Source organism: Miscanthus floridulus, chromosome 15 (assembly GCF_019320115.1).
Source record: "Miscanthus floridulus cultivar M001 chromosome 15, ASM1932011v1, whole genome shotgun sequence".
Classification (NCBI taxonomy): Eukaryota; Viridiplantae; Streptophyta; class Magnoliopsida; order Poales; family Poaceae; genus Miscanthus; species Miscanthus floridulus.
The window spans coordinates 58,607,869-58,627,792 of NC_089594.1; the positions used below are offsets into that span (position 1 = coordinate 58,607,869).

The following is a 19,924-nucleotide window of genomic DNA, read 5'->3' on the forward strand; positions in this document are numbered from 1 at the left end:
GGTTCAAGGCAGGTTTCCGTGAAGAGGTGGATAAATTTATTGAAGCCGCAAAGAAGCATGCAACGACATTGACAAAAAATAATGATACAATTATTTGTCCCTATAAAGATTACAAGAACCGTATAACATGGACAGATGTGACTATCATCATATCATATTTGATTATGCGAGGATTTGTTGAGGACTACATAGTGTGGATTCATCATGGTAAAACGATTATTGTTAACGACGAGGATGAGGAGGAATACGATGACGAAACCATAGAATCACTGTCCCAATATTCAGTAGAGCTTGATGCACGAATGGATTTCGAGTTTGGCAATGAACAAGGTGGTGATGCTGGTGGTTGGGATGGTAACGACGAATGTGGTGCCAATAATGATGGTGGAGCACGTGTCGAGGATGAAGATGATTTGGAGGACATGATTCGAGCCCTTGGACCAGAGATTTTATTAAATAGCCCGAAAGGTCTAGAAATTTAGAAAGAGTGACAAAATCATTGAAGGAGACTGTGTATGGTGTTGAAAAGGGCTGTCCGATATATTGGACATTGCTACGTTTTGTGCTTAAGCTACTCATCCTGAAGGCTAAGTATGGCTGGTCAGACTATAGTTTCAATGATCTATTACATCTCCTGTCATGGGTGGTACCACAACCAAACTCAGTTCCTACCAACACATACCAAGCAAAGAAGGTCATAAGTCCATTGACAATGGGGGTTGAAAAAATCCATGCATGCCCCAACCACTGTATACTTTTTCGTGGCGAAACGTTCAAGTCACTGGATAAATGTCCCCGGTGTGGGGTCAGCCGGTATAAGAACAATGACCTTTATGGTGGGGATGAAGCCTCCACGGAGAAAAAAAGGAATATGAAGGGTACAAAAAAGGTGGTACAAAAATCTCAGTCCCCAGAGGACACTCCATTAGGCAACGATGCAAAGCAGAGAAGAATTCCTACCTTGGTAATGTGGTACTTGCCAGTGACCGATCGCTTGAGATGTATCTTCCTAAACCCTAAAGAAGTCGCACTCATGACATGGTGGGATGATGAGCGCAAGGTGGATGATAATAAGATTGCACACCTGACTAATTGTAGTCAGTGGCAAAGGTTCGATGAGAAGCACAAAGAATTCAGCGTTGACCCAAGGAATATACGATTTGGCTTGAGCACCGATGGAATGAATCCCTTCAATGAGAGGATGAGCGACCACAACACTTGGCCAGTGATCTTGACCATTTACAACATTCCAACGTGGTTGTGTCAGAAGAGAAAGTACCTTCTCCTCACTATTCTTATTTCTGGCCCTAAATAACTAGGCATTGATATAGACGTGTTCCTCGAGCCTTTGATGCAAGAAATGGAGAGACTATGGAGGCATGGGGAGCCGATGTACGATGCGTTCTGAAAGGAAGACTTCATATGTAGAGCAATAATATTTGTTACTACCAATGATTACCCCGCGATGTTTGCTTTGTCTGGACAGATCAAAGGGAAGACGGGATGCTTGGTTTGCTTGGATGGTACTACATGGGTGTACCTAGATGCATCTAAGAAGATAGTTTACCTAAGGAACCAACACTTCTTAAAGACAAGTCACAAGTACCATAGCAAATTATTCTTTAGATTTTATGACAACACCCCAGAGATTGAACCCTCTCTGGAGAGACATCATAACGGAGAACACGTGTACAGAATGGTGAAAAACATACGCGTCGTCTATGGAAAAAAGAATTTGGATGGGACAAACAGAGATAGAAGCACACCCCCTGTCGAAGGCATACCTTCTCGCATACCTAAAGCACGAAGTTCATGATCAAATGATGATTGACATGTTTCTGAGGCCTCTACTACTGCTACTACTCGTTTTTTATATATTATTGTTTTATAGGACTACTTTGGTTTATAGACCTTTTTTATTTCTTATACCTTAGGAGTAGTTCGATAACGAGTTAGAAAAGGATCTAGAAGTGATGCTTACTCAGGAGCAGTGTGACGAGGAGGAAGGGGGAGCAGAAGGAAGAGCAGGAGAGGCTGCTAAAGGCGAAGAAGAAGAGGATGATGATGATGACTCAGAAGAGGGATATGTAAGTCCTGAGGATCCTTTCACATGTGAAGCCAGAAGAAAGCCAACGGAGGAAGATTTGGATAAGAATTTTGACCCGAACGAGGAGGTAGGGAAAAAGCCTTAGCTTGTAAATTTGGCTAAAGCTTTGGTTGTGTTACCTCTGCTAACACTTTGACCTATTGTATATATAGTTCCCTCCTAAAACTCAGAAAAGACGACGTCGACATCTGTGACATCTCGCTGGACAAGACGGAGTAGAGGAAAGGAGAGCAGAGGCAACAACCATAGAGATAGATCACGGTGCCTCTGCTCCACAACCTCAAGACACAACCACGACTACCAAGCCTAAGAGGAAACGAGGGGATAGAAAGGAAATCTATATCCAGATAAGGCATACTATGTGATAACGGAGGTCAGACCAGTAGGGGAGATCCTTGAGCTGAAGGAATTAAGAGGACGATTCTGTAATGCGATCGGGACCCTAGTAAGAGATAAATTGAACCCAACAATCCCTAACTGAAAAGAGGTACCAGAGAACAAAAAGAATGAACTATGGGATAGGCAGTTGAAGCTCAATTTTAGATTTTCGGAGGGTAAGCATGAACTGATAAAAAAACTTTTAGGATGATGGGAGAGTCATTCTGACGTTGGAGGTTAGAGCTCAACATGAAGTATATCCAAAAGGGGTTAACTCCCTTCAACGAGTTCGGCAAAATAACTCCTAGTCAATGGAGGAGCTCGTGGTTCAAAAGACTTCATTGAAGGCATTGGAGCTCAGTGCCCGTAACACCAAGCTGACAAAGAGGAATAAACACCACCATCATCTAGGCCCCGGTGGCTACTATGCCAAGGAAGAGCAGTTTAGGAAGATGGATGAAGAGGCCATAGCTGTTGGGAATATCGATGTGACAAATTTGAAGGTACGCTCAAGGAATTAGATATATGCGAGGAGTACAGAATCATCTGACGGTAATTTTAAGTTTGATAAGCCGGAGACCCAAGAAGCAGTATCAAGGATACTATAATATGCTAAAGACAAAGAGAAGGGTTCATTCAATCTTTCCAGAGAGAGGGATGAGCTTAGCCTTGGCTTGAGAAACAAGGAGCACACAGGCCGCACCAGAGAGCTAGGGAAAAAGGACGACCTGGAAGCAAGGATTCAAAGAGGACAGCACATGTACAAGAAACATGGCAGAGATCGGAAGACTAATCTTGAGCTCCAAGTGAAGGCTCTAGTTGCGAAGGCGTTGGAGGAGCAAGGACTATCTACGGAGCCATGAATATTAGTGACGCCACCAGGAGAACTGGCATTAGTTGGTAGCCCTCCGAAAGTTCCTTGTAGCCAAGGTTCCACTGCAGCCACAACCCCCGTCGATCGCATACGGGAACCAACTAGTTACACCTTGGTGTTTCTCAGTGACCGGTAGAACACTATGATGGAGGTGTCAATAGGTGTGGCATATCTTCCCGGTGGCTTACACCACAATAATAAGATACCGCCGGACTACACTAGGGTCGAGATGCATACCGTGAAGCCCGAGTTCATGCAGTGGAGGATAGACTACACAACTCCCGAGGGGCTGGTGTTACTCGGAGACGTTATGTGGTAGTTCATCCTCTGGCATAAATAGAACATTATATTGACTGCTTCTTCGTTGCCTCCCCCTCTCCCAAATTTGGAGCAAGTTGTTGAGGTCGGAGAGATATTTTTACCGTCTTGTGACCACCACATTCCTGAGATGTCACATTCTTCCCCTCCTCCTAGCAAGCATGTGCCTGATGAGATGCCACAACCTTCTCTAGCTCGTACCGAGCAAGTGCATGATGAGATGTCATAGCCTTCTCAACAAGCACAGCCGATACATGAACAACGAGTGCCTCCTGAAGAAGGTGATGCACAAGAAGATGAGGATGTGCCTGAATGGAAACTTCGAAAGAAGCATCCAATCACCATAAGGCCAGTTTATGTTCCGATAAAAGACGTCTTGTCTGTGTCCAAGTGGTATTCCCATGACCAGTTCAAGGCTGAGAACCAAGTTAAAAAAGTCCCATCATGGGGTTCTGAGGAGACCGTCACTAGCAAACTCCACCAAATTGCAAAGCAGTATCCAAATGTTGATGCCATGAAATAGTCAAAGGATTGTCCAAAAACATATGGAAGAGGCAAGCCCTTCCTACCAAACCAAGACATCCAGCGCCTACCACTTGGAATGAGAAGGTTTCATGATTGGTACTTGCGTGTTCTCCCAATGAGCATAGACCTCATACAAGCATGCTTCCCCACCGGCACATTTAGAAGCCCAGCCGGGAAGATTGTCTTTGACTTCAATGACATGCAGACATGCTTTCACCTAGGAGCAATGGAGATGAATCTAATTCGCACGTGGTGTCTATAAGTCCTTGTCCTCCCGATATGATATGAATGTAGTCTTTGAATTTTGTTGTAACTAACCCATGCCGTGATTTGTAGAATGCAAGTGCACATTGTCAAACAAATGCCAAATGTGAAAGCCGGGTATCTAGACCCTCAAGCTGTAGCCCAAACAAATTTTAATTACCCTAAATAATGGAAACTGGATGCCAAAGAGCTAGCTGCTGCAAAGACTCTTCGGGAGAAAGAGCACATCCGTACGGCGAAACTAAGAGAAGAGTCCCTTAAAGTTGCGGCATACATTGCCATGGCTTTCAAATTCTCCAACAACACTCTAATATATGGCTACCATACAACTTCGAGTAAGTTCAACTCTATACTTAAAGCTTTGTTCGACATATTTTATTGAATGCAAAAGAGCTTATCTAGTTCTATGATTAAATCTATGCAGCAACCACTGGATTTGTATTGCCGTCGATGTCGAGAGGAGCATGGCATGGGTCTTTGATTCAATAGATAGGGACCCGGTGACATACAAAGACTTCATATCGATTCTCAAGACGTATATATATCGATAATCCTTGTTAGCTTATATGTTTGTATGCATACTTGTAACGTTCACTTTTGGATACTAACAAGTTGTATTTGTTAAAATAATTTGAACAGGACATTTAGGTTCTATGTCACTAAACATCACAGAAGGCATGATCCAGCAAGGAAGGAAAAGCTAGCTATAAAAACACTATATGCGGTAAGTGTAACTTACTTCTTCAGTACTCCATTACATGGCTATCAAAAGCATTACTTAACATTTTCATATGCAAAACACACAGTGCCCCAAACAAAAGCCTGGGAGTGTACATTGTGGATACTATATATGTTTTATGATGAGTAATACCGGTACCTACAGGAGACACCCCTTAAGGGTAAGTTTGAACCTCTTCATCCGTAGTATAAAAACTTCATACATGGTATGAAATACTAAACCGAAACTTGTTCTCTTGTAGTGGAAAGAAGAGAAAGGAATGAAAAGAGACCCATACAAGGATCACTATACCACAGCCTATGATGAGGACATCAACACCGACGACGCATCCGCGCCGACACCAGTACCTATCGCTGGTCCTCTTACTCGTGCTCGTGCTCGTAAAATTAATCATCAAGTGAGTTGCCTCTTGAGCTCCTGTCCATCTTGTTTAGATCTTGGAAACGCGTGCACTCTTATTTTGATTAGGAACCAAGGAGAAGACCGAAAGGGAGAAGGATTCGCGATGGCTGGATTCGGACTGCAGAAAGGCACCAACTTGTGACCATCACCACGGTTGTATATGGAGTCGGATTCGGGCGCTTTAGGACTTGTTGGAAAGCTTATCAAGTCTATTTTCATATGGAACCAGTTCCACGTCCATATCTGTTTGGCAGCATCGGCAATTATTCAATTACCGTCGAGAGGTCTTTATGTCCAGGGTGCTGCGTCACCTTATTTTAGTCCGATGGGCTGTGTATCGTCTTAGGGTCCATTAGGGACGTGTCTTAGGGTTGGAGTACGACCCAAACACCTTGTTGGTCGTCCACCCCATGTTATATACCCTTTGGCCACCGTCAAGACACTCGGGTTTTGTTTAGATCAAGTTTAGCCTTTGCTACTTGCTTGTAGGCGCGTGTGCTGATCCAGCCGCCCGTCTCCTTGTCTTCGGAACCCTACTCATAATAAGATTCAGTTTGAGGCTTTCAATTTCATCTTGCAAATTCAGTGCTTGTTTCCTTGTTCTTGCTAGTTCTTCAATTGCTTGCAGGACGAGAGCCCTAGTGGCTGGTTATCGCGCTCCACAAGATCGTGACGGCCTTTGGAGGTGGTGTATCGGTTGCTAAGGCACAGTCTTGGAAGGCTGTAGTCAGGCCGTGAACGTCATCTCCATCCACCAAATCGAGTTGTCTCACGCCTCTCATCGAAAGATCATCCATAAACCCTAGCGGGTTCTTATCAATTGGTAATCAGAGCAAGGTTTATCGGTGAGAGACTTGCAATTCTTCGCTGTTTTTATTTTTCCTATAGTCCAAAAAAGCCAAAAAATAGTAGATTAGTTTCCTGCAATCCTATAAACCTTTGGGCTGTGGCTAGTGCTACCTAGTTAGGGCTTGTTGAGTCATCGGTTGTGTCAAGTTGCTGGTCTTAGTTTTAGTCCTTTAGAGTTTCGAGTTCTTGTCACGTTCTAGTCACAACCGTGCACGTTTGAGTGGCTGTCCGAACCACTTAAGTCATACTATATTCCGAATCTGAGCAGGTTTGGTGATCCATTGTTTCTGAATCTAAGTAGATTTCGGTGATTCATTGTTTCCGAATCTGAGTAGGTTTCAGTGATCTAGTTATTTCCGAATCTAAGTTGTTTGCTGTGTGCAAGTCCAAGTTTGAGTTGCTGACCGAACGACTCAAGTCATACCATACTTTGAGTGATCTTACTCTAGAGAGAGAGAGAGAGAGAGAGTGATCTTTTAATTACCTTTATACCCCTACACTTTTAGAAAAAGTGTGAGTGGTGAGTTGCTCATTTGTCATCTCTCTATTCATATAATCAGTTTTGAGTGTCCCCTGCAAAAAAAAGGAAAAAGAAAAAAAACCAAAAGAAAAAGAAAGAGAAAGAAAAAAAAGGGGGTTGTTTTGTGATTGTTCGTTCGCTTCAGGTGGTGTGTTGTGCCTTCATTTGTGTCCAGGCTCGCGTCTCTAGCACGGTCTAGGCTAGGACCAGCACAGTACCGCCGGTTGAACGATTATTCAGCTTGCTTTTTATAACTAACGTGGTGCTAGTTGTTCCTTTGTTTTCAGCCCACCTATAGCTCCACATATTTTATAGCTTGACAGGTCTTGTGCTGCGGCACCGATACACTTCATCCATTGCTGCAGACTTGTTGGTAGGCGACCCCTACTATCGAGCAAAGTAAGAATTGGTAAGAACTTGTGTAACAAGTTGAGAGCGAGCGACTTGCTGTAGCTACTTCCTAGTAGTTGTAGGGCTTTTATCTCTTCACTTGTTTTCGTGTTGTCTTTGCCTTTGAACCATGATAGGGTCAGGTGATGATAAAACTATTCCACATTCACCTCGCACTAAGGGCATCATACAACATTTTGAAAGGAAAGTGAAGCTGCACACCGAGGGCCTTGATAGCGACTTGCAGGTGACAAATGAAAAGCTTGGGCAGTTGGAGGCAACGCAGATTGCCACCAATAACAAGCTCGCAAGTTTGGAGGAATCTGTTGCTAGTGTGGACAAAAGCCTTGTCGCTCTTCTAAGGCGTTTTGATGACTTGCACAATGATGATAAAGAGAAGTATAAAGAAGAAAAGGAGGCAGGTCATGAGGATGGGGGTGATGACGTTGACTACACTGATGATACTGAACATGATGATCGAGACACTCGTGAACGCCATCGTCTACGTCACAACCGTAGAGGTATGGGTGGCAACCGCCGACGCGAGGTACACAATAATGACGATGCCTTCAGTAAGATTAAATTTAAGATACCTCCTTTTGATGGTAAATATGACCCTGATGCATATATTACTTGGGAGATTGCTGTTGATCAAAAGTTTGCATGCCATGACTTTCCTGAGACTACACGTGTTAGGGCTGCTACTAGTGAGTTTACAGATTTTGCTTCTGTTTGGTGGATAGAATATGGCAAGAAAAATCCTAATAAACTACCTAAAACTTGGGATGCGCTGAAACAAGCCATGAGAGCTAGATTTGTTCCATCTTATTATGCTCGTGATATGATAAATAAGTTGCAGCAATTGAGACAAGGTGCTAAAAGTGTAGAAGAATATTATCAGGAATTACAAACGGGTATGTTGCGTTGTAATTTAGAGGAGGATGAGGAACCTGCTATGGCTAGATTTTTGGGCGGGTTAAATCAGGAAATTCAAGACATCCTCGCTTACAAAGAATACAATAGCGTAAACCGTTTGTTTCATCTTGCTTGTAAAGCTAAAAGGGAAGTGCAGGGACGACGTGCTAGCGCAAGGACTAATGCTTCTGCAGGGAAAGCTAGTTCATGGCAGCAACACACGGCTACAACTCCATCTCCACGTACTCCTACGCCATCATCCAGTGACAAGACTCGAGTTGCTCCCATAAATTCAGTTGCGAAGACAATACAAAAGCCTACTGCAAGTACTTCATCCGTGGCATCGACGGGTAGAACAAGCAACATACAATGTCACCGGTGCTAGGGATATGGGCATGTGATGCGTGACTGTCCAAACAAGCATGTCATGATTATCAAAGATGATGGTGAGTGTTTATCTGCTAGTGATTTTGATGAAGATACACTTGCATTGCTTGCGGCTGACCATGCAAGTAGTGAAGAACAAATAGAAGAACATGTTAATGCAGATGACGTGGACCACTATGAGAGCTTGATCGTACAGCGAGTGCTTAGTGCATAAATGGAGAAGGCGGAGCAAAATCAGCGACACACCTTATTTCAAACAAAGTGTGTCATCAAAGACTGTTCGTGCCGCATGATCATTGATGAGGGTAGCTGCAACAACTTGGCAAGCAGCGACATGGTACAGAAGCTTGCACTCACCACCAAACCACACCCACATCCCTACTACATCCAATGGCTGAACAACAGTGGTAAGGCCAAGGTAACTAGACTTGTGCGAATCAATTTTGCCATAGGGACATATAAAGATATTGTTGAATGTGATATTGTGCCTATGCAAGCTTGCAATATTCTGCTAGGTAGACCTTGGCAATTTGATAGGGATTCTATGCATCACAGTAGATCAAATCAATATTCTTTTCTATACCATGATCGAAAAATTGTGTTGCATCCTATGTCTCCTGAAGCTATTATGCAAACTGATGTTGCTAGGGCTGCTAAATCCAAGAGCGAGAGCAATAAAAATGACAAATCTGTAATTGAAGACAAAGATGAGATAAAACTAAAAGGACGATGTATGCTTGCCACAAAATATGATATTAATGAGTTCAACGCATCCACCTCTATTGCTTATGCTTTGGTATGCAAGGATGCTTTGATTTCAAATGAGGATATGCAACGTTCTTTGCCTCCTGCTGTTGCTAACGTTTTGTAGGAGTATTCTGATGTGTTTCCAAGTGAGATACCAGCGGGGCTGCCACCAATACGCGGGATTGAGCACCAAATTGATCTTATTCCTAGTGCATCTTTGCCAAACCATGCGCCATACAGGACAAATCCAGAAGAAACAAAAGAAATTCAGCGACAAGTGCAAGAACTACTAGACAAAGGTTATGTGCATGAATCTCTTAGTCCTTGTGCTGTTCCAGTAATTTTAGTGCCTAAGAAAGATGGAACCTGGCGTATGTGTGTTGATTGTAGGGCTATTAATAATATCACCATTCGATATCGACACCCTATTCCACGATTAGATGATATGCTTGATGAATTGAGTGGTGCTGTTCTGTTTTCAAAAGTTGATTTGCGTAGTGGGTACCACCAGATTCATATGAAATTGGGAGATGAATGGAAAACGGCTTTCAAAACTAAGTTCGGTTTGTATGAGTGGTTAGTAATGCCTTTTGGGTTAACTAATGCACCTAGTACTTTCATGAGATTAATGAATGAGGTTTTGCGAGCTTTCATTAGAAAATTTGTTGTCGTCTACTTTGATGATATACTGATTTACAGCAAATCCATGGATGAACACCTTGATCACTTGCGTGCTGTTTTTAATGCTCTACGTGATGCACGTTTATTTGGTAACCTTGAGAAGTGCACTTTTTGCACCGATCAAGTAGCGTTTCTTGGCTATGTTGTTACTCCATAGGGAATTGAGGTTGATAAATCCAAGATTGAAGCTATACAAGGATGGCCTGTACCCACGACGATCACACAAGTGTGGAGTTTCCTATGACTTACTGGTTTCTATAGCCGATTTGTGAAAGATTTCAGCACCATTGCTGCACCGTTACATGAACTTACAAAGAAGGGAGTGTCCTTTTCTTGGGGCAAAGCACAAGAGCATTCTTTCCACATGCTAAAAGATAAGTTAACACATGCACCTCTGCTCCAACTTCCTGATTTTAATAAGACTTTTGAACTTGAATGTGATGCTAATGGAATTGGAATGGGTGGTGTTTTATTGCAAGAAGGAAAACCCGTTGCATATTTTAGTGAGAAACTAAGTGGACCTATGCTGAATTATTCTACTTATGACAAAGAATTGTATGCACTTGTGCGAACGTTGGAAACATGGCAGCATTATTTGTGGCCTAAAGAATTTGTTATACATTCTGATCATGAATCGTTGAAGCATATTCGTAGTCAAGGAAAACTGAATCGTAGACATGCTAAGTGGGTTGAATTTATTGAATCTTTCCCTTATGTAATTAAACACAAGAAAGGAAAAGAGAATGTCATTGCTGATGCTTTGTCTAGGAGATATACTTTGTTGACACAACTTGACTATAAGATCTTTGGTTTGGAAACAATTAAAGAACAATATGTGCATGATGATGATTTTAAGGATGTCTTACTGCAATGTCAAGATGGAAAAGCATGGAATAAATTTGTTGTGAATGATGGCTTTGTGTTTAGAGCTAACAAGCTATGCATTCTAGCTAGCTCCGTTCGTTTGTTGTTGTTACAGGAAGCGCACGGAGGTGGTTTGATGGGACATTTTGGAGCAAAGAAGACGGAGGACATCCTTGCTGATCATTTCTTTTGGCCAAAGATGCGGAGAGATGTGAAGAGATTTGTCTCTCGCTGCACGACATGTCAAAAGGCTAAGTCACGCTTAAATGCACATGGTTTGTATATGCCTCTACCTGTTCCTAATGCTCCTTGGGAAGATATTTCTATGGATTTTGTGTTGGGATTACCAAGGACTAGGAAGGGTCGTGACAGTGTTTTTGTGGTTGTGGATAGATTTTTGAAAATGGCACACTTTATACCTTGTCATAAAACTGATGATGCCACACATATTGCTGATTTGTTCTTTCGCAAAGTTGTTCGTTTGTATGGTGTGTCAAACACAATTGTTTCTGATCGAGATGTTAAATTTCTTAGCCATTTTTAGAGAACTTTATGGGCTAAATTGGGGACTAAACTTTTATTTTCTACCACTTGTCATCCCCAAACTGATGGTCAAACTGAAGTTGTGAATAGAACTTTATCAACTATGTTAAGGGCTGTTTTAAAGAAAAATATTAAGATGTGGGAAGATTGTTTGCCTCATATTGAGTTTGCTTATAATTGTTCAATGCATTTGTGGTAGAACCTCCTAAGAAATTAGGCCCACGTGTACCTATCGTTGTCTTGACAGACCTCGGATAGCGAACACGAGTTCCCAACAACTCAACAGGTCTGTCGGGTGTCCTCGGGAAACCCAAATCATCCACGATTCTCTTTTCAAACAGGATCCCAATCACAGACATTGCAGACTACAATAGTTTTATTCAAACATATATACCAGAGTAAAAGATAGCGGAAGTCTTAAGATAACATAGTTACAAACCAGTTGTTTTCAAACTTACAATACCATAAGTGTCATACAACTATAGTAGCGGGATAATATTACATTGACTTTATTTATCATACAAACTAGTGCCTTGTCCAAAGGCCATTCATTACTCCTCATCGTCGTTGACTTCAAACACCGACATGCAGCAGGGACCAAAACAAGCCTACGCATGTGACTCACCTGCAACAAGGGTTAACAAACCCTGAGTACAAAAGTACTCAACAAGACTAACCCGACGTAACAGGTGTAAGACTTTAGGGATGTAGGGGTTTGGGACAAGGTAAGGATGTAGCAAAATTCAAAGTCCTTTGCCAAAAGCTTACTATATTTATCCTATTCTCAAATTTTACCCCTAAGTCCTTTTAGTTCATTATCTCAACTAAATATACATTTCCCATATTCCATTCCTTCTCATTCCATTCTTATTCTCATATTTTAGTAATTCACCAGTCCTGCATTGCTTCTGTAATGAATCGAGTCTCCATATCCGCGAAGCACCGGCAATTCGAATTGATTCAAGTCCCAGCTGGGGATTCCTTATCACATGACATAAGTAGAACTTAATCTTGCATATATCAACCTCGCTATCGGATCCTCCTATACTAAATCGTCTCCACGCCACCCGAGAGCACAGCACACCTCAAATCCGGCCACATTCTAGCCACGAGGGTACACGCTACTCCCGCCATCTCTCCACTCCTAGTGCGTGGGCATTCGTCTTAGTATCGGATTAGCCGAAGTAGGCTTACCGGAGTATGTGACTAGTACTACAAAGTGTCTCGTTCAGAAGATCCACAATGAGTGGCCTTTAAGCGACAAAGTCGGCAACATTACCCAAAATTCAAGATAAGTCACCCGACTAGTCTCTAGTTCATTTAACCTTCTTTCTTTCTTTGGCCAGTATGCCATCTTTGATTGTATCAAAACTTTTACTTTGAAAGCCTACCATAAAGCATACTAAGCAATCTACGCTTTTGTAAATGAAAACATCTTCAAGGATGGTAAACAAGTAACAAGGTAGATAATGCATCAAGTAGGTAACATTTGAATTAATCAACTTAATGCAGTAAGTAACATAGGTGATAAACTTTTCAAAGTAACAAGGTAATGGCTTAATGCATAAACCGGGGCTTGCCTTCGTTGACGATCTCAGGTTCCGGATCAGTACCACAATTATCAAATCCCGTGACAACCGGGGATTCTTCCAGAACTTGCTCAACTAGAATCGTTTCGTTCTTGGGTTCTACACGAAATGATAACATATGCTTTAACATGATGATAATGTAAACATGATGCTTTCATGGTACATGAAATGAAAAACACCCGCAAATGATTTTATTTCACGGTACAGTTGCAAGCCAACAAAACCAACTTGCAATCCTACCATCAAGAACCACACATGTGAATTGACCAAATGGATCTTGAAACCCTACTAGTCACAAAACATGACCAAAACAAGATCTAACACTATTCAAGCACTTAGAGTTTGCTTTTATTTATTTTTGAATTAATTTGGAAATAAGCCCAAAAATGAACTTGTTCCAAATGACCTCAAAATTTTATGTAAGCTTCCTCATGACAAATTAGTGTACCAAAACAAATTTCATAATTTTTGGAGTTATACAGTGGCCTACAAAAATCATGGAAATTACATTTATTAATTAATGGACTGAATATTTGAACATTAAAAATTTATTCAAATTTCAAGTTTCAAATTTTTAAACCATACTATAGCATGTACAGAGGCTACATACAAAATTTTAGAATTTTTGGAGCTATGATTATTTTCCTACAAATTTCCAAAGATTCAGCACTATTCAAAATCAGAAAATAACAAAAGTCACCATTCTCTCTCTTGCTCTCACTGACAGCCGGCCCCCACCTGTCATCCCCAACCTCGGGCATTGACTGTGGCTGCGACGGCGCTAACCGGCGCTAATTCGCCGTCGGTGAGTCTAACAGCGACGGCCAAAGCACTAACATGCTCACAAGAGCTAGGCGCATCGATCAGTGGCACTTTGGAGGTCGATTATGACATGGAACGAAGCTAACGCCGACCATGGCAGACGCGGTGGCACGTCAGTGTTACGCCGGCGAAACAAGGCCAGTAACGGTGAAACAGAGAGTACAGGAAGCATCAGTGGCTCACCCCGATCATGTTGAAGCAACAGGCGAGACCGGAGAAGCTACGGTGACGCGTTTCGACGGTGACCGAGATCACGGCGGAGCGGACCTCGTCGACGACAGCGTTTCGGTGACTGCAGTGGGCAAAATGAGTAGGCAAGAGTGGAATGAGCACTACAGCATCGAGACGAATCCATAGAGCCAACCAGCAAGGGCAACGGCTCACCGGACGAAGCTGGCCACGGTGAATCGGAGCTTCCGTCGATGTCGCCGGCCACGAGGAAGATGAACGTGTACTGCGAGCTCTCGGCGAAATTAGGTGGTAGCAATAGCTCGGTCGAATGCGCAAGGAGCAGGCGGAACTAGAACACGGCTTAGACGGGGATTGCTTGCGCTGAGGAGACGAGAGAAGCTCGCCGGAGTTGAGACGGCGGCGTTGGGAAAACAGAGAGAAGGAAGAAAAACGAACGGCGACTTCTGGGCTTTATAGCGCGGCAAGGAGCGTGCGGAATCGACACGCAGCGTGCTCCCCATGCCAGCGCGAAGCTAAGGGCGGTCGCAGGCGCGCCTAGAAGACCGGAGAAGGACGCCGGCGGTGAGGCAGTGACGGCCTGTAGTTATCTGGATTTTTGAAGTATTTACAGATTTGCCACTGCGTCTATTTTTTCAAATTACTCCCAAATTTTCTAAAGAAGTTGAAAATCTCCAAACATGAAAGTTGCTCAAATTTTCAAACTCTACAACTTTGCTTCTAGGAACATTTTCAAATTCTGCCTCCATTTTGAAATTTGAATTTGGGATGCATTTGAGTATTTGAATCATTTCAAAATTACTCCAAATTTTATATGTAAACTTGAAAAACTTTGAATACCAAAGTTGATCCTTATAAAATAATCTTCAACTTTGCTTTTTACCTCAACCCCAAATTCCACATGGATTTTGAATTAGACAAAAGGGGCAAAAATGACTTTTATGATTTGAATTTGAATTCAAATTTGATTTGTTTACCTTTTGCTTTAACTTTGATTTTTTGACCAGTAACATGACCCATTAGGGTTATTTGAGTCAAATGACACATGGTCTCACATGATCACATGAAATTTGACCCTTGTGGTCATGATCTTTATTTAGGGTTTTGAATCACATCACATGAAATAACAACATTATGAAATAAAACTTATTTAGTGAATGCATTCAAAATTTTCTACTTTAGGAATGCTTTGCAATGCATATGATGACATGTCAAATTTTAGTGTTAGGTCAAAACACCAGAGGTGTTACAGCATTCTACAACAAAGATGTGTCCATTTGAGATTATTTATGGCTTGTTACCACGTGCTCCTATTGATTTAATGCCTTTGCCAACTTTAGAAAAATTAAATTTTGATGCTAAACAACGAGCTGAATTAATGTTGAAACTACATGAAACAACTAAACAAAACATAGAGCGTATGAATGCTAAATATAAGTTTGCTGGTGATAAAGGTCAAAAAGCAATAAATTTTGAACCTGGAGATTTGGTTTGGTTGCATTTGAGAAAGGAAAGGTTTCCTGCATTGAGAAAGTCTAAATTGATGCCTAGAGCTGATGGACCATTTAGGGTATTACAACGGATTAATGAGAATGCATATAAACTTGATCTTCTAGCAGATTTTGGGGTTAGTCCCATATTTAACATTGCAGATTTAAAGCCATATTTGGGTGAGGAAGATGAGCTTGAGTCGAGGACGATTCAAATGCAAGAAGGGGAGGATGATGAGGACATCAACACCGACGACGCATCCGCGCCGACACCAGTACCTATCGCTGGTCCTCTTACTCGTGCTCGTGCTCGTAAAATTAATCATCAAGTGAGTTGCCTCTTGAGCTCCTGTCCATCTTGTTTAGATCTTGGAAACGCGTGCACTCTTGTTTTGATTAGGAACCAAGGAGAAGACCGAAAGGGAGAAGGATTCGCGATGGCTGGATTCGGACTACAGAAAGGCACCAACTTGTGACCATCACCACGGTTGTATACGGAGTCGGATTCGGGTGCTTTAGGACTTGTTGGAAAGCTTATCAAGTCTATTTTCATATGGAACCAGTTCCACGTCCATATCTGTTCGATAGCATCGGCAATTATTCAATTACCGTCGAGAGGTCTTTATGTCCAGGGTGCTGCGTCACCTTATTTTAGTCCGATGGGCTGTGTATTGTCTTAGGGTCCATTAGGGACGTGTCTTAGGGTTGGAGTACGACCCAAACACCTTGTTGGTCGTCCACCCCATGTTATATACCCTTTGGCCACCGCCAAGACACTCGGGTTTTGTTTAGATCAAGTTTAGCCTTTGCTACTTGCTTGTAGGCGCGCGTGCTGATCTAGCCGCCCGTCTCCTTGTCTTCGGAACCCCACTCATAATAAGATTCAGTTTGAGGCTTTCAATTTCATCTTGCAAATTCAGTGCTTGTTTCCTTGTTCTGGCTAGTTCTTCGATTGCTTGCAGGACGGGAGCCCTAGTGGCTGGTTGTCGCGCTCCACAAGATCGTGATAGCCTTTGGAGGTGGTGTATCGGTTGCTAAGGCACAGTCTTGGAAGGCTGTAGTCGGGCCGTGAACGTCATCTCCATCCACCAAATCGAGTTGTCTCACGCCTCTCATCGAAAGATCGTCCATAAACCCTAGCGGGTTCTTATCAGCCTATCTACAGCGTCCTACGGTAGGTCGCTATAAGTCAGTACAGCGACCTACGGTAGGTCGCTATATACATATAGCGTCCGACTGGACACGTGGGTATAAGTGGCGTCGCTATAAGTTATAGCGTCCGACCTTAATTATAGCGACTGACCGTTCGACGGTACGTTAAAGATATACCAACCGACTGTTCGACGCCAAGTACATACTTATAGTGACCAATAGTTAGACGCTAACATTATATAGCGTCCAACTGTAAGACGCAATCAATACAAGAAATTAGCAGCATAATTATTCATTAACCTCAATCAATACTAATCATACAATCAAACATACAATCAATTAACCATAAAATCACCAAATCCATATTGGACAATACACAATCATAACAATGAAGCTCATCATAGCTCACAATTATATCATATCCATAAGTCACAACTTGGAGAAACAAGTTACATCAAGGCAGTTTGGCCATCAAGATAGAATAATACATAGCTCATAGATGTTTGCACTAGTTGCACAGTTCACATCTCATATAGTTTGCTTGCACTCATTACAATTCATCACTTAAGTCTTAACAAAAGCATTCATCTCTAGTTAGGATGTCCAAAATAATGCACTAGCCATGCGCACTTCCATCCAACTGCTTCCTGCATGGCCACCTCTAGCCATTACCTCCCACCTGCAAATAAAAGATTACATCCATCAATGAAAACTAGAGATCCAAATCCTAAGTTCTTAGATTCATGAGTGCAGTAGTTGTACAGATTTGGAGTTGAAAAAGAATAAACTTGAGCTCCATCTCTTCTAGTTATTTCGCAATACTGAGAGTGGTTTAGCCACAAGGAAACCTGCAGAGACAGGTCATGGCATCAAAGTCATGATTTATGGCATTCAGTACATCAGTTTTTAGCTTGCATCTAAAACTGGAAGTACTAATAATCAAATAGAGTTATGTTTTACAGGGGTTAGCAAACTTGCCTTCGCTGGGACACACCTCATCGAGAACTTGCTGGCCCATGGCGCCTCAAATCCATGGATCTGCAGAAATAATTGTGAAGAGCACTTACATTCAAAGATGGAGTAGAAAAAAAAAAGACATGGCAGGCAGCAATGACAACTATATCAAGTGAAACGAAAAGATTCAGACTGGCTTCACACCAGTAAAACCAGGAATACAGTAACTAAAGCAGATCTGATTATTTACTTTTGTTCAAGAATACAGTAACCGAAGCTTAGATACTAGTTTCAGTATTCACACCTTATCACACCTTTGTAGCTTCTCTGAAATTCTTGGTTGAAATCATTTTCTAGGGAAATAACATCTTCACAGTCATCAGTTATTTATTTAAGGCCTGGAACATGCAGAACCCATTGACAGTAAGGACCAACACTAATAGTAATGCCAACCAAGAACCAAATTTATCACTAGCTCAGGTGAAGGCTATGAAACCATACAACTATACAATAATAAACCTTGAAATACAATATGCTATAGTCAGAGTTAATGTATATAATGTGATATGATATTTTAACTTCAGCAGACCCACTATGCTTTAGTCAGAGTTAATATATATTAAGTGCAATCATCTGTTCCACTAAAGTATCATGTGACTCTATATCGTATTCTCTACATATTTCATTACTCACTGAAATGACTACGAATTTTATCACATGCCAACCATCGGATGTCATCACAGCAGAGATAAAGAGTAATAATCAGGAACACTGCAGGCGGCAGAGATAAAGAGTAATAATCAGGAACACTGCAGCTGCCTGCAGTGTCATATCTTTTAGAGCAAGGGATAAATTATCCTAATTGGGCAATAATCAGAAGTTGAACATTTTTTTAAATAAAAAAAATGCTAAGTTCTTAGGGCAAAAGCATCAAGCAACATGCAGTTTCAGGTTAGCCATCTTATGTGCCACCTTCAATGGCCTTTTCCATCACGCATAAGGCAACTTGCAAGATAAGTTAAGGACTTAGATTATGTTAGAACGCCTTCATGATTTCTGATGGACAAGGGTACCAACTTACTAATGAAATAGGCCACTGATAATGGAACATCAGAGTAATTTGGTTGGAAACAAAAAACGTATGACCACTGCATAGTAGAGATCATCATAAACAAAAAACGTATGACCATATACAATGAAATTTTCTGCAATCAATATAACTCAAAGGTCATGTGTAAATAAATTTGTTGTACTGTCTTAAGAGTTCATACAAAAGGGAAATAAGTGAGTTCAGTCTAAAAACTACTGCTTTGTCCGACATGAGTTATACGAAACAACAGCAAGGTGATTTTTCTCTAGTATGTGACTGTCGTTTTTCTTTAAATCTTACACAAAACTGCATCAAGGTGATTTTGCTCTTGTATTTTACAGATCATACCGCAAAAGATGGTAGACAGGACTGAACCTAGGCCTTCTCGGTAGAATACCATCGAACATTTACACTACATATACAAAAGCAAAACATGATTAATTTAAAGAAAATGACTGTCTGCAATTGCTACGCTGCTCACATTGGGCGAGATGCCAGATCCAGTATCCCTAAAAAAGCCAGATCCAACCGCAGGTTTATACACATCTAAACCTGGCCTTGGAGAAGGCTCCCGTGGAACCAGCCTTTGCAATCGCCACCGCACGCCATGAGGGGATGGGGGCGCGGATCTGAGGAGGTTTAGTGAGAGAGAGAGAGAAGGGGGGCACCTCGTGTAGTCACCGCACGCCAGCTGAGGAGGTCCGTCGGGGCAGCCTTCCGGATAGGCCCCCTTGAGCAGCGGCGGCGCGGGCGTCAGAGGGGGCCGTCGGAGCAGCTGTTCCAGATAGGGCCCCTGGGGGCGGCGGCGGCAGCGCGGGCATGGGAGAGGCCCCTCGGGTGCTGCCTGCTCGGTGGGCAACAGATCCGCCCCTGGGTGCTGCGGCTGCCTGCTCGGTACCAAGGCTTGTGCCGGGGCTTGTGCTCGGTACCAAGGCTTGTGCCGGCCTGGGCGGCGCGCCGGGGAGACGCCGGCCTGGGCAGCGAGCGGAAGGGCCGCCGGCCTGGGCGACGCGCCGGGGAAACTGGGGGTGGGGGCGGCGGACTGGGGCTGGCGGACCGGGGGAGCGCGCTAGGCGGACTGGCTGGCGGCGGACTGGGGGTGGAGGCCGCGGGGAGTGGTTGTGGCTAGGTTTTA

General features: G+C 42.6%; 1 long non-coding RNA gene across 2 annotated transcripts; it reads right to left on the reverse strand.

Moving 5' to 3' along the window:
- Positions 1-17,115: 17,115 nt before the first annotated feature.
- Positions 17,116-19,924, reverse strand: LOC136508171 (uncharacterized). 2 transcript variants are annotated; one of them, XR_010771894.1, is made up of 6 exons: positions 19,458-19,924; positions 19,138-19,201; positions 18,004-18,097; positions 17,724-17,783; positions 17,508-17,593; positions 17,116-17,424 (listed from the first exon to the last, which is right to left on the reverse strand). It is a non-coding gene; the product is annotated as an uncharacterized lncRNA (long non-coding RNA). The 2 variants fall into 2 exon arrangements; XR_010771895.1 differs by lacking the exon at positions 19,138-19,201.